The sequence below is a fragment of the Bos javanicus genome, chromosome X, assembly GCF_032452875.1.
Source record: "Bos javanicus breed banteng chromosome X, ARS-OSU_banteng_1.0, whole genome shotgun sequence".
In the NCBI taxonomy this organism is placed as follows: Eukaryota; Metazoa; Chordata; class Mammalia; order Artiodactyla; family Bovidae; genus Bos; species Bos javanicus.
In genome coordinates this window covers 104,612,607-104,633,233 of record NC_083897.1, presented here as the reverse complement: position 1 = coordinate 104,633,233, position 20,627 = coordinate 104,612,607, and positions in this window count along the sequence as shown.

Genomic DNA, 20,627 nt, shown 5'->3' with positions numbered 1-20,627 from the left:
ATTAGATAAATTTGAACAGATCCCTAGATGTGAAATAGAATTTGTATTAATTAAAAAAAAAAAAACACCTCCCTGCAAACAAAGTCCAGGACCAGATAGATGGCTTCATCAGGGAATTCTACCAAACACAGGAGGAACTTATACTGGTTCTTCTCAAATTCTTCCAAAAGACTGAAGAGGAGAGAGTACTCCCAGTTATTCTATGAAGCCACCATCACCCTGATACCAAAACTAGACAGACACTACCAAAAAAGAAAACTACAGGGCAATATCTTTGATAAATATAGATGCAAAAGTTCTCAGCAAAATATTAGCAAATCAAATCCAACAATATACAGAAAAGATCATACACCATGATCAAGTTGGATTCATCCCAGGGTCAAAAGGATGTTTCAACACATGTAACCCAATCTTGTCAAACACCATATCAACAGAAGGAAAGACAAAAACCACATGACCATCTCAATGAGGCAGAAAAAGCATTTGATAAAATTCAACACCCATTCATGAGAAAAAGTCTCATCAAAGTGGGAATAGAGGGAATATATTTCAACATAATAAAAGCTGTTTATGACAAACCTACAGCCAACATAATACTCAACAGTTAAAAGCTAAAGGCCTTACTGCTCAATTCTGGAACAAGACAAGGATGTCCACTCTCATCTCTTCTATTCAACATAGTATCGGAAGTCCTAGACACAGTATCAGATAAGAAAAAGAAATAAAAGTTGTCTAAATTGAAAGGGAAGAGTAAAATTGTCATTATATGCAGATAACTTACAGCTTAAAGATTTAAACATAAGACACAACACCATAAAACTCATATAAGAGCACATGGGTAAAACATTCCCTGACATAAATTGTAGTGATGTTTTCTTAGGTCAGTCTCCTCCCAAGATAATAGAAATAAAAGCAAAAATAAACAAATGGGACCTACATAAACTCATCAGCTTTTGCACAGCAAAGGAAACCATAAGAAAAACAAAAAGGCAACCGACAGACTAGGAGAAAATATTTGCAAACAATTTGAGCAACATGGGCTTAATTTTCAAAATATACAAATAGCTCATACAACTTAATAACAAAAAAACAAACATCTCAAACAAAAAATGGGCAGAAGGCTCGTTCTTTCTCCAGAGAAGACATACAGATGGCCTATAAGCATATGAAAAGCTGTTCACCATCTTTTTTATTAGATGTTAATCAACACTTCTAATTAGAAGTGCAAATGAGAGAAATGCAAATCAAAACTACGAGGTATCACCTCACACTGGTCAGAATGGCCATCATTAAACAGTCTAGAAATAATAAATGCTGGAGAGGGTTTGAAGAAAGGGGAACCCTCCTACACCGTTGGTGGGAATATAAATTGGTGCAGGCACTATGGAAAACACAGACGTTCCCTAAAAAACTAGAAACAGAGTTACCATATGATCCAGCAACCCCACTCCTGCACAAATATCTGGAGAAAACTAATTTGAAAAGATTCATGTACCCCAATGTTCATTACAGCACTATTTACAAAAGCCAAGACACGAAAACAACCAGAATGTCCATCGACAGATGAACAGATAAAGATACGGTTCATATATACAATGGAATATTACTCAGCATATAAAAGAATGAAATAAAGCCATTTGCAGCAACAGGCATGGACCTAGAGATCAAACTAAGTGAAGGAAGTTAGAGAAAGACAAATACCACATATCACTTATATGTGGACTCTCAAAAATGATACACGTGGACTTATTTACAAAACCTACCCACAGTCATCGAAAACAAACTTTATGGTTACCAAAGAGGGGATGAGGAAATAGGGATTAGAAATTTTGGGATTAATATATATGCACCATTATATATAAAATAAACAAGGTCCTACTATATAGCACAGGGAACTATATATAGTGTCTTATAATGAATTATAACGGAAAAGAATCTGAAAAAGAAATACATATATACATATATGTAACAGAATCACCTTGCTATATACCAAAAAGAAGTGTTAGTTGCTCAGTCGTGTCTGACTCTTTGCGACCCCATGAACTACAGCCTATCAGGCTCCTCTGTCCATAGAATTCTCCAAGCAAGAATACTGGCATGAGTTCCCATTTCCTTCTCCAGGGGATCTTCGCAACCCAGGGATTAAACCCTGGGTCTCCTGCATTGCAGGCAGAGCGTTTACTGTCTGAGCCACCAGGGAAGACTATACCAGAAACTAACAACACTGTAAATCAACTATACTTCTATTTGTATTATTTTTTTTTAATATTTTAACTGAAAAAAATTTTTACCATGCTGCACAGCATGTGGGATCTTAGTTCCCCAACCAGGGATCGAACACATGCCTCCTACATTGGAAACAGGGAATCTTAACCACTGGACCACCAGAGAAGTGCTTACTTCCATTTAAACGACAACAAAGAAGGATCTAAAGAAGAAAAAACAAAGTTGGCAAACCACTGTTGTGCTGTGTGCCAAGTCCTGTCCAATTCTTTTTGATCCTGTGGACCGTAGCCTGCCAGGCTCCTCTGTCCATGGGATGTTGGTCTCCTTTAAAATAAAAATAAGTGAAACCTGGGAATCTGAGAGCAGCTCATCCAGGACATCTCAGTAAACGCTGAATCCCAACTGCAGTGAGTTAGTGGGGCTGCTTGTGTTCAGTGGAACAGCTGATTCAGAATCTTGCAAACCCAGGTGGTGCTTGTGGTAAAGAACCCACCTGACAAATAAGGTTTAATCCCTGGGACAGGAAGATCCCCTGGAGGAGGGCATGGCAACCCACGCCGGTATTCTTGCCTGGGAAATCCCATGGACAGAGGAGCCTCGTGGCTATAGTCCATAGGGTGGCAAAAGAGTTGGATAAGACTGAGCAACTTTAAAAAAAAAAAAAAAAAAGGACTTGATACATCAAAGGATCCTAGGCCATTAAAATCCTAGATTGACACGGTTTGTTTGCTGATTCACAAGCCTAGGGAGGATTCTCTGCGTGTGTACTTTGTGGATTTGGGGAGAGAGTCCCCCTACAGAGGCCCATTGGCAACCTTTTCCAGGACCGGTGATCACAATTTACCCATCTCACTTGGCAAAGGACCCCCTGGTTCTACTTGTCCAGGTGGGGTTGCCCCCCTGCTCCACATACACATGCAGCCTCCCCTCTTCCTGCTTCATATCAGGGTCTGGGCACACTGACCCTGCTGCAGCAGAAGAGAGCCCCTCCTGACTTCCCATCTGCATTTTCCTGGGCTGTGGCCCCCATGTCCCACCCTCCAATCACGTGTACATGTTATCAAGAGAGTAAGTAAAAATGAAAGTATGCGGGGTTGTATTTTCGAACTGACTCCTTTGTTACCCCATGTCCTCCCACCTTTTAGTATTTTTCCTTTGTCCCTAGCTCTTCCACCCTTTCATTGTGGCAGCAACCAGACCAGTCTTATTCTCTGCTTTATGGATGTATTGATATTAGCAGAGAACAGAAAAAGAAGCAGATTCTGGTGTCTGAGTTGTAAAGGCCTAGCCCCTGAGAGGAAACAAAATAACTCCAGTGAACCCTCTCTGTTTGAGGTGGTGACTGACGAGTCCAAGCTCCCCCAGACCACACACAGTTTCCCTGGGCTGGGGTCAGGGAGGAGGGGGGGTAGATGCCAGAAGACCTGCTCACGGCCCAACATTCAGAGAGAGCTGCACCCAGAGAGGCCCACAGAGGACAGGAAGACGCAGATGTAATTGTACATGTGCTTCCGTTCCCAGTCACCAAAAGGCAAAAACTGCAAGTGCTCATCAACAGCTAAATGGATTCACAAAATGTGGTCTATCTGCACAACAGGATATTATTTGGCCATAAAAAGGAATTAAGTACTAAATACCTGCTATAACGTAGATGAACTTTGGAAATATCATGCTGAGTCAAAGAAGCCAGACGCTAAGACCGTACATTGTATGATTCCATCTACATGAAATGCCCAGCACTGGCAAATTCACAGATTAGATTAGTAGTTGCCAGGGGCTGGGAAGGGATAGGGAGTGACTGCTAACGGGTGAGGGTTTCCTTTTGGGGTGATGAAAATGTTTGGAACTAGACAATGTTGATAGTTGCACAACACTGTGAATGTATTAAATGCTACTGAATTGTATACTTTAAAAATTGTTGGGAATTCCCTGGCAGTCCAGTGGTTAAGACTGCACATTCACTGCTGAGGGCCAGGGTTCAATCCCTAGTTGGGGAACTAAGATCCTGCAGCCATAGAGAGTGGGCAAAAAAAAAAAAAAAAAACCACCACCCAAATTGTTAAAATGGTGACTTTTATGTTATGTGTATTTTAACACACACACACACTACATAGGCTTCGCCTCCACTCCACCCCCTTGTGGTTACAAGGAGCTCTTACACACACCCCTACTCCCATTGCTGGGTATGCACTGGTTCCTTGCACAACCTCCTGTACCCTCTTTGTTTGGCTGACCCTTTCTGCCATCTATCCTCCCCCTCCCCTCTATTAAATCGATAAATAAGTATCGATTTAAATTGAGCCCTGCACTAAGCCACAAAGGAATTCCACATCACCATGGACCAGGGCTATCCCAGGGTTCACTCGTGGGGACAGACAACTGTTGTGTTAGGCAGATCGATTTTCTCACCTACATCCTTTGCTTCTGCCTCCTCACCCCGACCCTTTCTACCCAGACATGGGAGGGGGGCTCAGAGCCCCCTCGCATGCCTCAGGCCCAGGGATGAAAGACAAAATCTCTTGCGATCTTTCGTTGAGCAATGCCCATCACCCTGCAAAAGGGCCACACGGCAGGATGGGCTCCTCTGGGGGTGCATGACCTGACCTCCAAATGGGGGCTCTGCGGACGCCATCAGACCCTACCACCTAGCCCAGGGCAGTGCCACCAACACAGGCCCTCCAGGACCGGAGCCGGAAGAGCAGCCGCCTAGGAGGCCGGGAGCCTTGCTCTCTCATTGGTGGTCCAGTCCGTCACAGATCTCTTACAGATCAGCCCCTCCCCGTCCCAGACACCTCAAATCAAGGAGTGTCCTGTGAGTGAAATGAGCCTGAGGGGTGACAAAGCCCTCTGGTGGCAGGGAGGGCCACGGCAGGGATCACAGCACTTTGCCCGTCACGGAACCCGCCTACTCTCTAAAGCTCCTGTCGTATCGCGAGCGGCCATTCAAAGCCAAGCGGAGTCTGCGCGAGGCCCTGCCCACTTTACCAGTTTTCCGTGGGAGCCGACGTTTCCCATGGAGCACGATTCGTGATTGGTTGCGTAAAGCATCTAAGAAGGCGGAGCTGAGCCAGCAGGGGCTAGACGGCCGCCGCCGTCGCCTTGGCAACCCGGCCCAGTCGCCTGGCCTCCCCAGCTCTGAGACGGGCCTATGGTGCCCTCTAGCGGCCGCGTGCTGACACGGCAGGGGACCGGGACCGGGTGGGCGCAAGGAGGCCCTTCGCGCGTGGTAGGCTGGGAAATGGGGGAACCGAGGCGGACGGAGAGGGGAACAACCCGTTCAAGGTCACAGAGAGACACAAATCCAAGGCTTCCGGAGTCGGCCCTTTGGTATTCTGCTGCCGCTTTTGTCAATTCAAAGCAACAACAAAAACCCCTCACAGGCTGGTACCTACACAGAGCTTAAGCGGCAGAGCCCCTCATTAGCAGAGGACTCTTGGAGGGGGTAGGGGTGGGGGTTGGGGGCGCGGCCAGAAATTGATCCACCTGGTCCTACGTGTTGGTACCATTTGCAGGAATGAACTGCAAATTAGTTAAGATCTGTATTGAATCGTAATAGGTAAAGATGGCTCTCTCCTCACCCTGACTCTGTCACACTTCCCCTCGGGTCCTGAAGCATTAGAAGCTGCCTGAGAGCAAGTTGAGTTGGGGGTACATTTTACTGTGGCCTTAATGGGAACTGTTTACATAGATAGTTATTACTGGGCATCCTGGGGTAGGAATGACTTCCAGGAATAATCCCACTGCCCACCTGCCATCATGACACTGAGCACTAGAGCAGCTGGGATGTGGGAGGAGGAGGAGGAGAAACAGGGTTTGAAATGTACAGAGCCGGAAGCTGGTATTTGGAAAATTCTTCCAATCATCAAATGCCTAAATTTATGAGCAGCTCAAAACGGAAGTTTTTCCTATTGCGAGTTATCATCAATAATGCAGTGAATACAATTGCAAACTCCCTCTATAAAATTTTTTCAAATATGTCCATATGTAACCAACAGAAACAATTCTGGCATGGAGAAGTAAATTGTAACAAATTTTTTTTCAGATCATACCAAAAGAGAAAGAGATAAAATTTGAATAGAGGCAATATATGGGTTTGGAGATTAATAATATACTTAATGAGAAGAATGATGTATATGAACACACTGGAGGAAAATTAAGTTTCTTGCCGACTTGATCAAAATACTGACACTGACAAAAATAACACAAATCTCATAATAGATCTTTACAAGACACTGACATCAAGTTGACTGAGTATTGTCATTTCAGAGTAAGATGGGTCTCTGAATATGAGACCCTGATTTGCCCAGAAAATGTACAGCTTTTATAGGAAATAAACTTGACAGAGGTTTCCCGAAATTTGACAGTGGTCCTAAAAATGTACACAGCATTAATAACAAATTGCAAAGCTGAAACTTCTAAACTATCAATGAAAAACAAATTTCCATCTACCAAACTAAAAGAAAATCAGCATGAATTATTTTTCTATCCTCTTGCTAGAAAATGATATTACAAGATTGTTGTCATATGAAAAGGCAGGCAAAGCATCTGCAGCCAAAAATTGTAGGGGGGAAAAATGTGTTATAGGAGTTTGTCAGGCAGTTAACAAAACTTTATGTCAGTTTTCTGAATTATGTGAGATTTGAAGTATTTCTCAGCTTTTAAAATGTTATGTATTGTGTATTCTTTCTGATTCTAAAGAACATTCCTTTCCTAACTAATTCTGTATTCCTAATTTTCTGTTCTTTTTTAATCCCCCCCACCAAGTTATATAATCTTCAATAACTCACAAAACCTGGAGCTGCCTCAAATGAACACCCACACAACACCATTCATCACATACTTGAGAATCAGGAACTATAGGCTCATTAAGTAAAGAGAGGCACATGAGCTGTTTTCTAGACACATTTGTGTGCTTTGAAGTAGCTCTCTTATCAGTAAAAAGGTGCTGGTGAACATTAAGTCCAACAGCTGACTTTGACTCTAGAAAATTCAGAGAATCACAAAATCACAGACTTACTAAAAGCTTGATCAAGTGAGAATGACTTTCACTCATTAAGCTACTTTTAGCTGTTGGTTCCCCCAGAGCCTTCCATTCCTTTAGTGTCATCCCCCAAAAAAACTGCAGAGGACAGCTTGGGGCCATTCTGTCACCATTCCCTCAGACAGAAGGGGTAAGTTTTCTTCCTCCTTAGTCTTTTGGGTATTTTAGGATTGTCATCATCTGTTATGCAAAACAAAACAAAACAAAAATTTCATGTTTTACCTTAATGTTTCATGAGGTAAACTTCTTTCATCTTGTCCTATTGACATCTGTAGAAAGAGGATTTTTTTTTTTTGAAAGTCTGTTGCTCAGAACTAAGCCGCTACAACTTACAGAAAGGTGCCTTATCCATTCGAATGTACAACAATGTATCCTCTTTGGTGGAGAGCTTCTAGTCCCACTGTTGGTTTTTTCCTGTCAGGCTGTACTAGAAGAAGAAACATAAGAGGCACAAGGGTATGCCAGATGGTGAAAAATAGGTTTAAGGCACCAAAATAGGGTTGTTTTTATTAAAAACTAGGCTAGCATGGAATGCCAGAAGGTGTGAAACCCAGCTCTGAATAACAATCTCCTGTGTGAACCTCCCACCAGGTGAAGCTGGGTGGGCCTGCCAGCCTTCCTGGGGCGGAGGGGCGAAGGGGGGCGGGCAGGGAGTTGTTTTTGCAGGGCTGGCTGCAAAAGATTCTGGAGGCCCATGGGGGAGCCAGTGGCTCTCCACCCCTTCCTTTCCCTATGCCCCACCATCAGTACACTGAAATCCTCAGCCTGGTGCTGATTCATCCATATCTCCTTCATACTGGGGTCTGAGGTCCAAGAACAATTACGGCTGGAAACATGACCTCCAAGAAAGCCTAGGTTTCTTCAGCATTATTTTATATAATTTTCTTTCTTTATTTTTGACTGTGCTGGGTCTTTGTTGCCACTCGGGCTTCTCCTTGCAGTGGCTTCTTCTGCTGTGGAGCACGGGCTTTAGCATATTGGGGCTCAATAGTTGCAGCTCCCGCGCTCTAGAGCACAGGCTCAGTAGTTGCGGCGCATGGGTTTTGTTGCTCCGCAGCATGTGGGATCTTCCTGGATCAGGGATCAAACCAGTGCTTCCTGCATTAGGCAGGAGGATTCTTTACCACTGAGCCACCAGGGAAGACTTCTTCAGCGTTATTGAAGGGAATGGCCATGTCCAAAAGTTTTCCCCTAACCCTTAGGGTTACCGAACCAAACTTGGATCCACTCTCTGGCACAGTAAAGCCCATCTACTGACACCCGGTTGTAGGGAAAGAAAGCGCACCATCTGTCTCAGGGCTTCCAGCGAGGAGCCTAGGCAGTACTTAAGGGTCAAAAGACCCAACTCTCTGACGGCTTTCGAGGAAGGTTTTTAAAGATGAGAGAGAGGGTTGCTGGGTATGTGATCAGCTGGTGGACATTCTTCTGATGGATTGGTGATGAGATAATCAAAAGTCAACATCATCAACCACCTGGTTCCTCCTGGTCTGGGGCCTATGTGCTTGTGGCCAGCAGACAGTTAACTTCTTCCATCTGGTGGGGGTTTCGGTCTCTGCAAAACAGCTGAAACGGTTTGGCTCAGAATATTATCTCTAGCCTTTGAGGAGGAACTAAAGGTCCCTGACTTTGTTTAAGGGCTAAACTATCAGTATTTTGTCCTGCTTGACTGTTGTCTTTCTGCATTTTCTCACAACTCTGACTACATTCTTTGGAACCCAGGGAAGGGCTAGAAGGCTAAAGTTTTCCTACAGACAAGAGGCAGGTGGAGGACATGGGTCAGGGGAGGTGTCTGTCCTGGGAAGGCCCCCATAGGGTCCTGCTTGGTTACTTTACCAAACAGTGTCCCTCAAACTCTCCAACTTTAAGGAAGCCAGCATCCAAGAGGGTTAGGCTCCTCATCAAAAAAGTCCATTGTCATACTGAGTCAGTGAGCTTTTGCTACAAACCAACCAACCAACCACAAAGCTTGGTGCCTTAAGGCAGTGGTCCTTAGCCTTTATGGTATGAGGGATGGGTTTCATGTAAAATAATTTTTTCATGGACCAGGGGGTGGAGAGGTGGTTTCAGGATGATTCAAGTGCATTACATTTATTGTGCACTTTATTTCTATTATTATTACATCAGCTCCACCTCAGATCATCTGGCATGAGATCCCGGAGGTTGGGGACCCCTACCTTAAAGTACCAACTCTGGATTTAGCAGACTGGCAATCTGGGCTAAGTCCCACTGATGCACTTGGCTCATGCCCACGTCTGTGACATCAACTGCCAGGTTGGCTGGGGACAGGCTGGTCTGAGATAGCCTCAGCTAGTTAGATTGTATTTCTTCCGTGCGGTCTCACATCTCCCAAGGCTAGCCTGGGTTTGTTCACAGGGAGGTAGCTGAGTTGCAAAAGAGTAAGCTGAAACAGCAAAAAAATGCTCACAGCCTTTTGAGATAGGCCTGGACCAGGAATAACACTTTGTATTCAATTGGTCAGAGCAAGTCCCAAGGCCAGCTCAGGTTCAAGGGCTGCAGTTCTTGATAGGAGCAGCTACTCTGCATTGAAAAGGGATGCAAGTACAAAGAAGATAATAATGGCAGCCATTTTTTTCTTTTTCTAAAATTTTTTTAATTGAGGTAACATTCTTTTGTATAAGTTTCATGTGTACAACATTATATTTCTATTTCAGCTTGCAGGATCTTAGTTGCCCTATCAGGGACTGAACCTGGGCCCTTGACAGTGAAAGCGAGGAGTCGTAACCACTGGACCACCAGGGAATTCCCATATTTCTACTTCTTTATACACTAGAACATGCTCACCACCAAAAATTTAGTTTTCATCCATCAACATACAGTTGATCCCCTTTACCCAACTTGTCCCCCTTCCTCTAGTAATATTGGGGGACTGAGGGAACAAAAAGTGCCCATGAAACTGAGAAGTCATCTTGAGACCAAAAGATTAGGCAAGCAGCTCCATATAATCAAGTTGGCAGCTGCACTTTGCACCAGTGAGGGGCATTGGGACAATTTTATAGTTAATCTAGGGTAGGGGTACAGATACTTGAAAACAGGCCGTGCATTCCTAAATTAAGATTTACGAATGGGTAAGCTAGTCATGCAGAGAAGGCAATGGCACCCCACTCTTGCCTGGAAAATCCCATGGGCGGAGGAGCCTGGTAGGCTGCAGTCCATGGGGTTGCTAAGAGTCAGACACGACTGAGCAACTTCACTTTCACTTTTCACTTTCATGCATTGAAGAAGGAAATGGCAACCCACACCAGTGTTCTTGCCTGGACGGGGGAGCCTGGTGGGCTGCCGTCTGTGGGGTCGCACAGAGTCGGACACAACTGAAGCAATTTAGCAGCAGCAGCAGCAGCAGCAAGCTAGTCATGTGGGCACTGGGAATACGTCACAAAGGGTTTTCATCATTGTTTGGGGACTAAGAAAGCATAGAGCCTACCAGATCCTGATGACTATGAAACAACTTCTGTTAACTACAAAACCCTTGATGACAGATAAGTGATTCACTACATAGTACAGACTGGGTAGGGTCAGTGAAAAGATGGGAGAAATTGCAAGAGCCCAAGATGGCGTCAGTTATGCTACCAGCCATACAGATAGCCACTACTCTGCACTCTGTATCTATGTATTTGTTTTTTGTTTCATTTGGTTTGTTCATTTATTTTTTTTAATATTCCACATATGAGTGAAATCATACAATATTTGTCTTCTGACATTTCACTTAGCATAATACCCTCAAGATCCATCCATGTTTTTGTAAATGGCAAGATTTCATCTTTTGTATGGCTGAGATGTAATCTATTATATATAAAGAAGATGTGAGAGATATTTATCTCATATTCATGATCATATGGTTTTTCTCATCATTGATATAGGGAATTACACTGATTAATTTTTGAATATTGAACTAATCTTGCATTCCTAGGATAAAACCCACTCAGATATTATGTATATTTCTTATTATATATTATTGAATTTGATTTGCTCAAATTTTGTTAAGAACTTTTGCATTAGTGTTTCTGAAGTACATTGGTATATAGTTTTCTTATAAAAAATTTTTGTTTGATTTTGGTATAGAGTAATGCTGACCACCTCATGAATGATTTGGAAAATAGTCTCTCCTCTTTAATTTCCTGGAAGAGTTTGTGGAGAATTGACTCATTTTGTCTTTAAATATTTATTGGAGTACTCCCATGAAGCCAGTTGGGCCTGGAATTTTCTTTGTAGAAATATTTTCAATAAATTCAATATCTTTAATCAATGTAAGGCTAAACAGGTTACCTATTTCTTATTGAGCTTCAATAGTTTATGTCTTTCAAGGACTTTTTCCATTTCACCTAAGTTGTCAAATTTGTTGGCATAAATTTCATGATTTTTTCCCAACATATATTAAAAATACTATGAAGCCTTTAGAATGAAAACAATGTAATATTGGTACATGAATAGAAAAGAAACCAGTGGAATAGATTAGAGAAAGTCTAGAAAGAGACTCAAATATATTTGGCAATTTAGTATATGACAAAGTATATGGCATTTCAAATTATTGGGGTAAAGATGTACTTAAAAAATTTATTTTGGTAAAATATCCACAGCATAAAATTGACCATTTGAGCCATTTTGGGGTGTACAGTTCAGTGGCATTAAATACATTCATATTGTGGAACTTCCCTGGTGACCCAGATGGTAAAGAATCTGCCTGCAATGCAGGAGATCTGGGTTCAATCCCTGGGTCTGGAAGACCCCCTGGAAAAGGGAATGGCAGCTCACTCCAATATTCTTGCCTGGGAAATCCCATGGACAGAGGAACCTGGTGTGCTACAGTCCATGGGGGTCAGAGAGAGTCAGACACGACTGAGCAACTAATACTTTCACTTTCAGAGAACTAAACTCTTACATGCTGAATGGTGTGGCAAAAAAAAAAAAAATACATTCATGTTGTACAACCATTACGACATCCATTTTCAGCCCTGTTTCTTAATAGACTTTTTTTTTTAATGCTACCATTTATTCATTTAGTATTTTAGTTATTACAAGACCATTTCTTTTTACTGCCTCAAAAATCCTCTGTGCTCTTCGTATTCATCCCCCTCTCCCCCAGTTCCTGGCAACCACTGACCTTTTTACTGTCTCCATGGTTGTGCCTTTTCCAGAGTGTCATATAGTTGGAATCAAACAGTATGTACCCTTTTCAGATGGGCTTCGGTCACTTACTAATATACATTTAAGCTTCCTCCATGACTTTTTCTGACAGCTCACTTCTTTTCTGTATTGAATCACGTTCCATTGTTGAGATATACCAGAGTTTATCCATTCACCTATTGAAGGACATCTTGGTTGCTTCCAAATTTTGGCAAGTATGAATCAAGCAGCTATAAACATCTGTGTGCATGTTTTTGCGTGGACATAAGTTTTCAATTCCTTTGGGTAAATATCAAGAAGCACAAGTAGTGGATCATATGCTAAGTATATGTTTAGTTTTCTAAGAAACCACCAAATGATTTTCCAAAGTGGCGGTATCATTTTGCATTCCCACAGGTGATGAATGAGAGTGTCAGTGGTGAATTGGAGAAGAACTATATTCAATATCCTGTAATAAACCATAATGGAAAAGGTCATGTATACTTATATACGTGTATATATATACATCTATGGGCTTCTCTGGTGACTCAGTGGTAAAGAAGCCACCTGCCAATGCAGGAGATGCAGGAGACATGGGTTCTATCGCTGGGTCGGGGAAGAAAATTTCCTTCTAGAGGAGGAAATGGCTGCCTACCCCAGGATTCTTGCCTGGAGAATCCCATGGACTGAGGAGCCTGGTGGGTATAGTCCATGGGGTCACAAAGAGTCGGACATGACTTAGTGACTGAGCATGCATGCAGTACAAGCATAAAACCTCATATGTTGATAAAAACTGTGTACTAGACTGGTTAACGGCTACAATCCCTTGCATGCTAGTATTCATTTTGCAGTGTATCCCTGCCCTTCATTCCTTCCATCCAAGGGTGAGTCTATTTCTTCACCGTCCTACCCCAGAGTCTGGACTGGCCTTGTAACCTGCTTTGGCCAATAGCAGTAGATGGAAGTGACTTGTGACTCCCACAGTCAGTTCAGGAAGCTTTCGGCTTCTACCTTGATTCTCTCAGAAAGTTCTGGTTGCCATATAACGGAGTCCACTTAGCCGACTAGAACATAAAAAGCCATGGAGAAGAGACCAGAGGAGCCCTAATCCATAGCCAGATATTTGAGTCAGGCTATCTGGAATCTTCCAGCTCAGCTGATTCTCTCTCTTGAGTGAGTCCAGTCAAAACTGGCAAGAGGAAGTACCCAACCAACCAGCACAATCATAACACATCATAAACTATTACTGTTTTGGGCCACTATCCCTTGGGGTGGCTTGTTACACAGGAAAAGGTAATTAAAACTGGAGTTCAATTTATTATTACAAAATGAAAAACCATAATAGGCAGAGGAAGTGGGTGGGGGTAGAGAGGAAACAAAATTGGCCTTTCCTTGATAATTACTGAAGCTGGGGATTCATTATCTACTCATCTATTTTTGTATATATTTGAAATTTTCCATAGTAAAAAGTAAAAAATAAAAGGGAGGGTTGGAAAGATTTCATTGGAAAAATGTGGCTCTTCTCTGGTGTTCCAGTGGCTAAGATTCCATGCTACCAATGCAGGGGGCCGGGGGTCCATCCCTGGTGAGGGAACTAGACCCCCAATGCCGCAATTAAAGATCCCACATGTTGCAACTAAGACCCAGTGCAGCTAAATAAATATATTTTTTAAATGTATATGTCTATTTTTGTTTTTTAGCTATATCACTGGGCATGTGGGTTATTAGCTCCCAGCACCCCTGCTTTGGAAGAGGTGAGTCTTAATCACTGGATCGCCAGGGAGTTCCCTTAAAATGTATATGCATACTTGATATTCAACACATTTAATTTTTTTTACATGATTACATAATACACAGAACGAAATACACTTTTCCCCCCAGCAGGCCACATTTTGACTCTCCAAATACTCTCCAGTTCACCCCTGAATGTCATAGAGATATTACATAAAATTTCTGGGTGTGTCATGAGATCACCAAGGATGAGAAACCAGCTCCTAAGGCAGCTGGGGCCCCAGCAGGCAGGACTCAGCGGGGCAGGAGCCCCCAACCCTGCAGCCCGGAGTATGAGTAGACGATGAGGAAGTTCGGCTTGCGGCAGCCCGCTCTGCCTTCCTTTCCTCCTTCCTGTCGCATCAGGTCAAGACTGTACCCAGGCCCGCCTGCCCTGCTCGACAGCACGGGCTCGGGCTCCGGGGGAGGGTGAGACTGGGGCTGAAAGCGGCTGGAAAAGGCGGACCAGCCTGAATTTCAGCCCTCCATTCTTGCAAGGGGACAGGCGAGCCACCCTGGAGTTAAAGGTCACTCTGGAGCTCTCCAGGATTCTGCCCCTCTGAGTCACGCTCTCCGGGAACCCCGGCATCCCCGGGCTCAGATTCTAGACTGTAACGCCTGCGGGCAGCCCCGAAGTGAAGGAGCGCAGCTGGGTGCCCGGCAGTCCGGGAGGTGGGGCGGCTTGCGACCGCCCTGTTGATCCCGTCCCTGCTTCCTTAAAGAATGACTGATGGCGATTCTCTAGCCTCGAAACCACTCTCTCAGCAAGCCCTTTCCTTCCAAAGACGCCCGGAACCCGCGGAGGAGGGGGGAGGAAGGTGGAGAGTCGGTGGGGGGAGGGAGGGAGGAAGAGGAATGAATTGCATTGGCCCGTCGCCTCCGCAGCGGAAGATGCTGACACCCTCCGTCCAGCCCCCTCCCCGGGGGCCCTGCGTCCCCCTTCCCCCTGCCAGGCTGCAAACATACAAGCACACAGACCTGCGCACTAGAACATAAACAGGGATATTTAATTTCTTCCTTTTTTTTTTTGCACACTAATAAATAAACTACTGCAACAACAACAGAAAAAGCAAGCGGAATCCAAATATCCTCTCGGTTGCCTTTTGGTTATATAAGAAGGACGAATTAAGGCGAGCTGGCGGTAAAGAGTCGCTCCAAATCCGAGCCCCTGAACCGGCCTTTAATCAAAAGGGAAAAAGTGGGGCAGAGTTCTGCCAGCAGCAAACATGATCTGCTTCTGGGGAGAGGACTGTCACAGGTCACAGAACTCGGCCCAGCTAAAAGTCCGCAGCCCCTGCACACCTCCGGGAACCCTTATTCGTTGTTGTTTTGCAGGGATGGGCTCCAGGCAGCTTCCTTTGTAAGGTGCCCCCCACCCCCAGCCCGCGGGTCGAGCTTCTGGGGCAGGGAGCAAACACCCGCCCCAAGGGACTGGACCACCAGCGTCCCCTTGCCCAGGAATTTAGGATTGGGATGGAGAAAAAGAAAACAGTGTTTATGAAGAGCCAGAAAGCGTTCTGTGTAAGTAGGGGATTGTGGGAGGCTGTGAGCTTGAGGAGGGGAGCTGTGTGAAAGAACAAAAGGCTGAGGCGGGGCGAGAGAAAAAGAGAGAGAATATAAAGACATGCTGGCGAAGAGAGGGACAGGCCACAGGAATTCTGCTTGAACTCCCTGCTGCCTTCCGAGCCCCAACTGCTGCCTTCTCTCATTTTCCAGAACAAAAATATCTTGTCTTCTGTTTCACCAGACACCTATGACCTATCACCTTCGGAGGTTCAGGAAGCTTGAAACTTCCGGTACTTGTATTCAGAATTCTAAATAAAATGCCCTCAAATTCAAGCTTTCTCATTTTACTTAAATTTTTTTTTTTTTTAGAGCCGTTTTAGGTTCTCAGCAAAATTGAGAGGAAGGTGCAGCGATTTCTCATATAACTCCTGCCCTCCCCCCCCACACACAGCCTCCTCCATTATCAACATCTCCCCTAGAGTGCTGTTTGTTCCAGCTGATGAACCTGCACTGACACACCATCGTCACCCGAAGTCCAGAGTTTACATTATGGTTCACTCTTGGTGTTGTGTGGGTTCAGATAAACGTATAATAACCTGTATCCACCATTTTAGGGTTCTAGTGTGTGCTCAGTCATGTCCGACTCTTTACAACCCCAGGGACTGTAGCCGGCCAAGCTCCTTTGTCCGTGGCATTTCCCAAGCAAGAACACTGAAGTGGGTTGCCATTCCTACTCCAAGGGATCAAACCCGAGTCTCCTGTGTCTCCTGCATTGGCAGGCGAGTTCTTTACCGCTTGAGCCATCGGGAAAGCCCTAAAGGATAGTGCCACTGCCCTAAAAATCCTCTGTGCTCCTCCTGCTCATCCCTCCCCCACCTCCAGCAACTGCTAATCCTCTCACTGTGTCCGTAGCTTTGTGTTTTCCAGAATATCATATAGTTGGAATTGTGCAGTATATATGGCTTTTTGGATTGGTTTCTCTCACTTAGTAATTCATCTTACTTTTGTGGTAAAAGTTTGCTGCTTACATTTTACTAACCCTTCTCTCCTTTAGTACACAGTCCATAATACCTTCCGGTTGAGGGAAAAAAGCTTATGTCAGGCTTACAAATAAAATGGAAACAAATGTTTTTCCTTTGGGAAAAGGAAAACTCATACTTCCTGCATACTGGAAACTAGAAATCCCAGTGTTTCCAGTTTCAGCCACAGTCCAAACTTTAAAAAAAAAATTTTTTTATTGGACTATATAACATTGTATTAGTTTCAGGTATACAGCAAAGTGAATCAGTTATGCATATATCCGCTCTTTTTTAGGTTGTTTTCCCATGTAGGTCATTACAGAGTACTGGGGAGAGTTCCCTGTGCTATACAGTAGGTCCTTACTATCTATTTTATATGTGTGTGTGTGTGTGTGCACGCTCAGTAGCGTCTGATTCTTTGTGACCCCATGGACTGTAGCCTGCCAGGCTCCTCTGTCCATGGGATTTTCCAGGCAAGAATACTGGAGTGGTTGCCATTCCCTTCTCCAGGGGATCTTCCCGACCCAGGGATTGAACTCGAGTCTCCTGCATTGGCAGGCAGATTCTTTACCACTGAGCCACGAGGGATGCCCATTTTATATATAATACTGTGTATATGTCAAAGTCCAACCTTTCTAAAGCATTCTCTGACTTCATCTTCCGGAGCAGGGATTTTAAAACCCAAGGATGCGTGCTCAGAATCATGGCCGCTTCACTCAAGAATGGGCATCCATGGAGCCATCCTAAGGGCTGCCTCTCCTCACCTGGGCAGGATGGTCCCACCTGCAATATACAGAGCTTGGCCATGCTCTGCCTGGAGGCAAAACCACAGGGACCTGTTTCAGGAGGACTGGCAAAGACTCATCCCACCCTTACTTCTCTGGAAGTCATGATCGTGGTGCTGTGGTAGTGTTTCCCTCAACTCCTCTTCAGTCTCTGCAACCTTCTCCCATCAGCCAGAATCATAACAGCAGCAGCATTTACCAACTGCTAATTACAAGCCAGGCACCTGGCTAAGCCCTTTTTATGTATGTATTTAATCCTCATGACCCGAGGAAGCAGGTAACAGTAGTGTCCCCCATTTTTATAACTGAGGAAGCTGAGGCACCGAAAGATTAAGTCACGTGCTCAAAGTCACACAGCCTTGAAGTAGCCTAACCAGGAGTTAAGCCCAGACAGCCTAGTTTCAGAGTTCAGCTGTGAACCACGACACTGTGATGGGAGAGATAATGGTTATAAATGGCTGTGTAACAAGTTACTCCCAAACGTGGCGGGTTAAAACAATGAACAGTTCCACACATGTCTTCTGAGGGTCAGGAATCTGGATGCTCAGGGGGGCTTATGGGGAAGGCTACCGTCAAGCTGGCAGCCAGGGCTGTAGTCTCCCAAGACTTGACTGGGCCTACAGGATCTGCTTCTGACCTCATTCATGTGGCTGTTGGCAAGAGGCCTCAGTGCCTTGACACGTGGGCCTCTCTATGGGGCTGCTCCGGACAAGCGTTCCCGTAGCCCGAGGGATGAGGGGAAGAGAAAGAGAGATTGAGAGATGAGCCACCCTGCCTTTTATGACCTACTCTCCTGGTCACCCATCATCATTCCTGCCTTATTCTACTCATTAAGTCCAACCCGCACTCAACAGGAGGGCTTACACAAAGGCATGAACACCAGGAAGCAGCGATCACTGGAGGCCATCTTGGAGGCTGTTACCACAGGTGTGAAGAGGAGCTAAACAAAAGGACCACGCCCACAGAAAAACCTAAAACCTGCTCTAGAGGTGATGGCAAAGAGCTAGCATGCAGAGATTAGAAGCAAAGGATTATATGTACACATAGTACCAGGAACGCTTCTGAAAAACTTAGTGAAAAAAGAAACAGGGTGAATTATAGAACACAATACCATTGATGTAATTTCAAAATATATGCATACAGGTGCCATTCATCTCAATTGCAAAAACAGGAACCCTAATTGATGCTGTTAGAAGTCTGGACAAATTGCCCTTGGAGAGGAGCTTCTGGAACACTCATCATGTTGTCTTTTTTGGGCTGGGAGCTAGTTACACAGCTGTACTCATTTTATGGAAATTCATCCAGCTGTGCACTTATGATGTGTGCGTTTTCCATATGTCTGTTACATGGCTATACAATTTACATTAAAACCAAAAATACATTCATGGAAAACACCAGTACCCATTTTGTGAGAGCCTGTATAAAGGAAAATATATACATTAAAATGATTGTCTATGGGGGATAGAAGTGGGGAAGGAAATACATACATACATACACACACACACACACACACACACACACACACACAACAGGTCTTATGCGATCGTTGTTGATATACCACAGAGGAGTGTTATTAATTTGACCCTCTGCACCTGAGGTTAAAAAAGATAACAAAAAAGCTGTGTTTGTGATCTCACATTCAGGTGGGCCACAGGAGAACTTTATTTTTTTATGGTGCTTATAAGTCTGTCTCCATCTACCCAGTTACCTAAGGTCCCTCACCCATCAATGCTCCCAAATCAAAAAGAGTTGATCCCAGAGGCTCCTACAGCCTCTGCAGAAGCTGCTCAGGTCAACACCCACCCCAGCTGAGTTACTTAGTGGGGAGGAAAGATGCACTCTAATCAAATCCCGGGAAAGACTTAAAAGAGTTTAGCAAGTTCTCACACTCAAGCTGCATCCCATTACCCTGGAGAGCTCATTAAAGCACAGAGTGCTGGGCCCCTCCCTCGGAGTTTCTGAATTTGCATTTCTAACAAGTTCCCAGGTCCTGCTGCTGCCGGTGGGCCCAGAAGCTCACCTTGAAAATCACTGGTGCTACAAAGGAGGACAAGAAGTATGGTTACTGCCATAGCAAGTTTTCCACCCCCAGGGCGATCCCAGGTTCTAGAACAAACCTCAGCCCTGGCTGCTCCCTAACGAGGTGGTGTGGCTTGAGAAGCAGAGCTAATCCCAGAGACAATAGAGGAAGCTTTGTGAAGGGGAGATCTCTGGGCTTGGAGACATCAACACTCACCTTTCGCAGCCAGCCCCACCCTCCATTCTGCATAAGAGGTAATGGTCTGAGCTTTCTGCCGAGAAATCTGGGCCACAGCCATGTTCACTAGAGTGGTAGTCTCAGGGAAAACATTGGTGTAAAACCAAGCAGAACCCTGTAGGGTCCTCCCAGGTACAGAAGCCCCTCCGTATTTCCCATTTCTTGTTTGTAGAGAAAAAGCTTTAATCTCCTAGGCCTTCTGTGAGTTCCAAAGAGCAGACTCAATCACTTACTAATTAGGGAACTGAGGGAACTCAGAAACAAAGGGAAAGCAGTTAAGCAAGAAAAGTAATGATAGCTTAAACAACTGAGCAATGAAACGGAGTCCTGGTTCCTCCTCTCAGAATGGACATAACAATCTGACACATACCTTTTAGTTGTTCTATAGAAACTAAGACCCCCACCCAGATAGAGGATGGCAACCACACGCCAACCATAAGCAGGTAGACTCCAGACTGGTTGGAACTAGAAGGTTGATGATTAAATTTCCTGACACAGTATGCTGCTGCTGCTAAGTCACTTCAGTCGTGTCCGCCTCTGTGCGACCCCATAGAGGCAGCCCACCAGGCTCCCCCGTCCCTGGGATTCTCCAGCCAATAACACTGGAGTGGGTTGCCATTTCCTTCTCCAATGCATGAGAGTGAAAAGTGAAAGTGAAGTCGCTCAGTCGTGTCGGACTCTCAGCGACCCCATGGACTGTAGCCCACCAGGCTCCTCCATCCATGGGATTTTCCAGGCAAGAGTACTGGAGTGGGGTGCCATTGCCTTCTCCTGACACGGTATGGAGGTTCCTTAAAAAACTGAAAATAGAGCTACTATATGGTCCAGCAATCTCACTCCTGGGCATATATCTGGAAAAGATGAAAACTCTAACTCAAAAAGGTGCATGCACCCCCATGTTC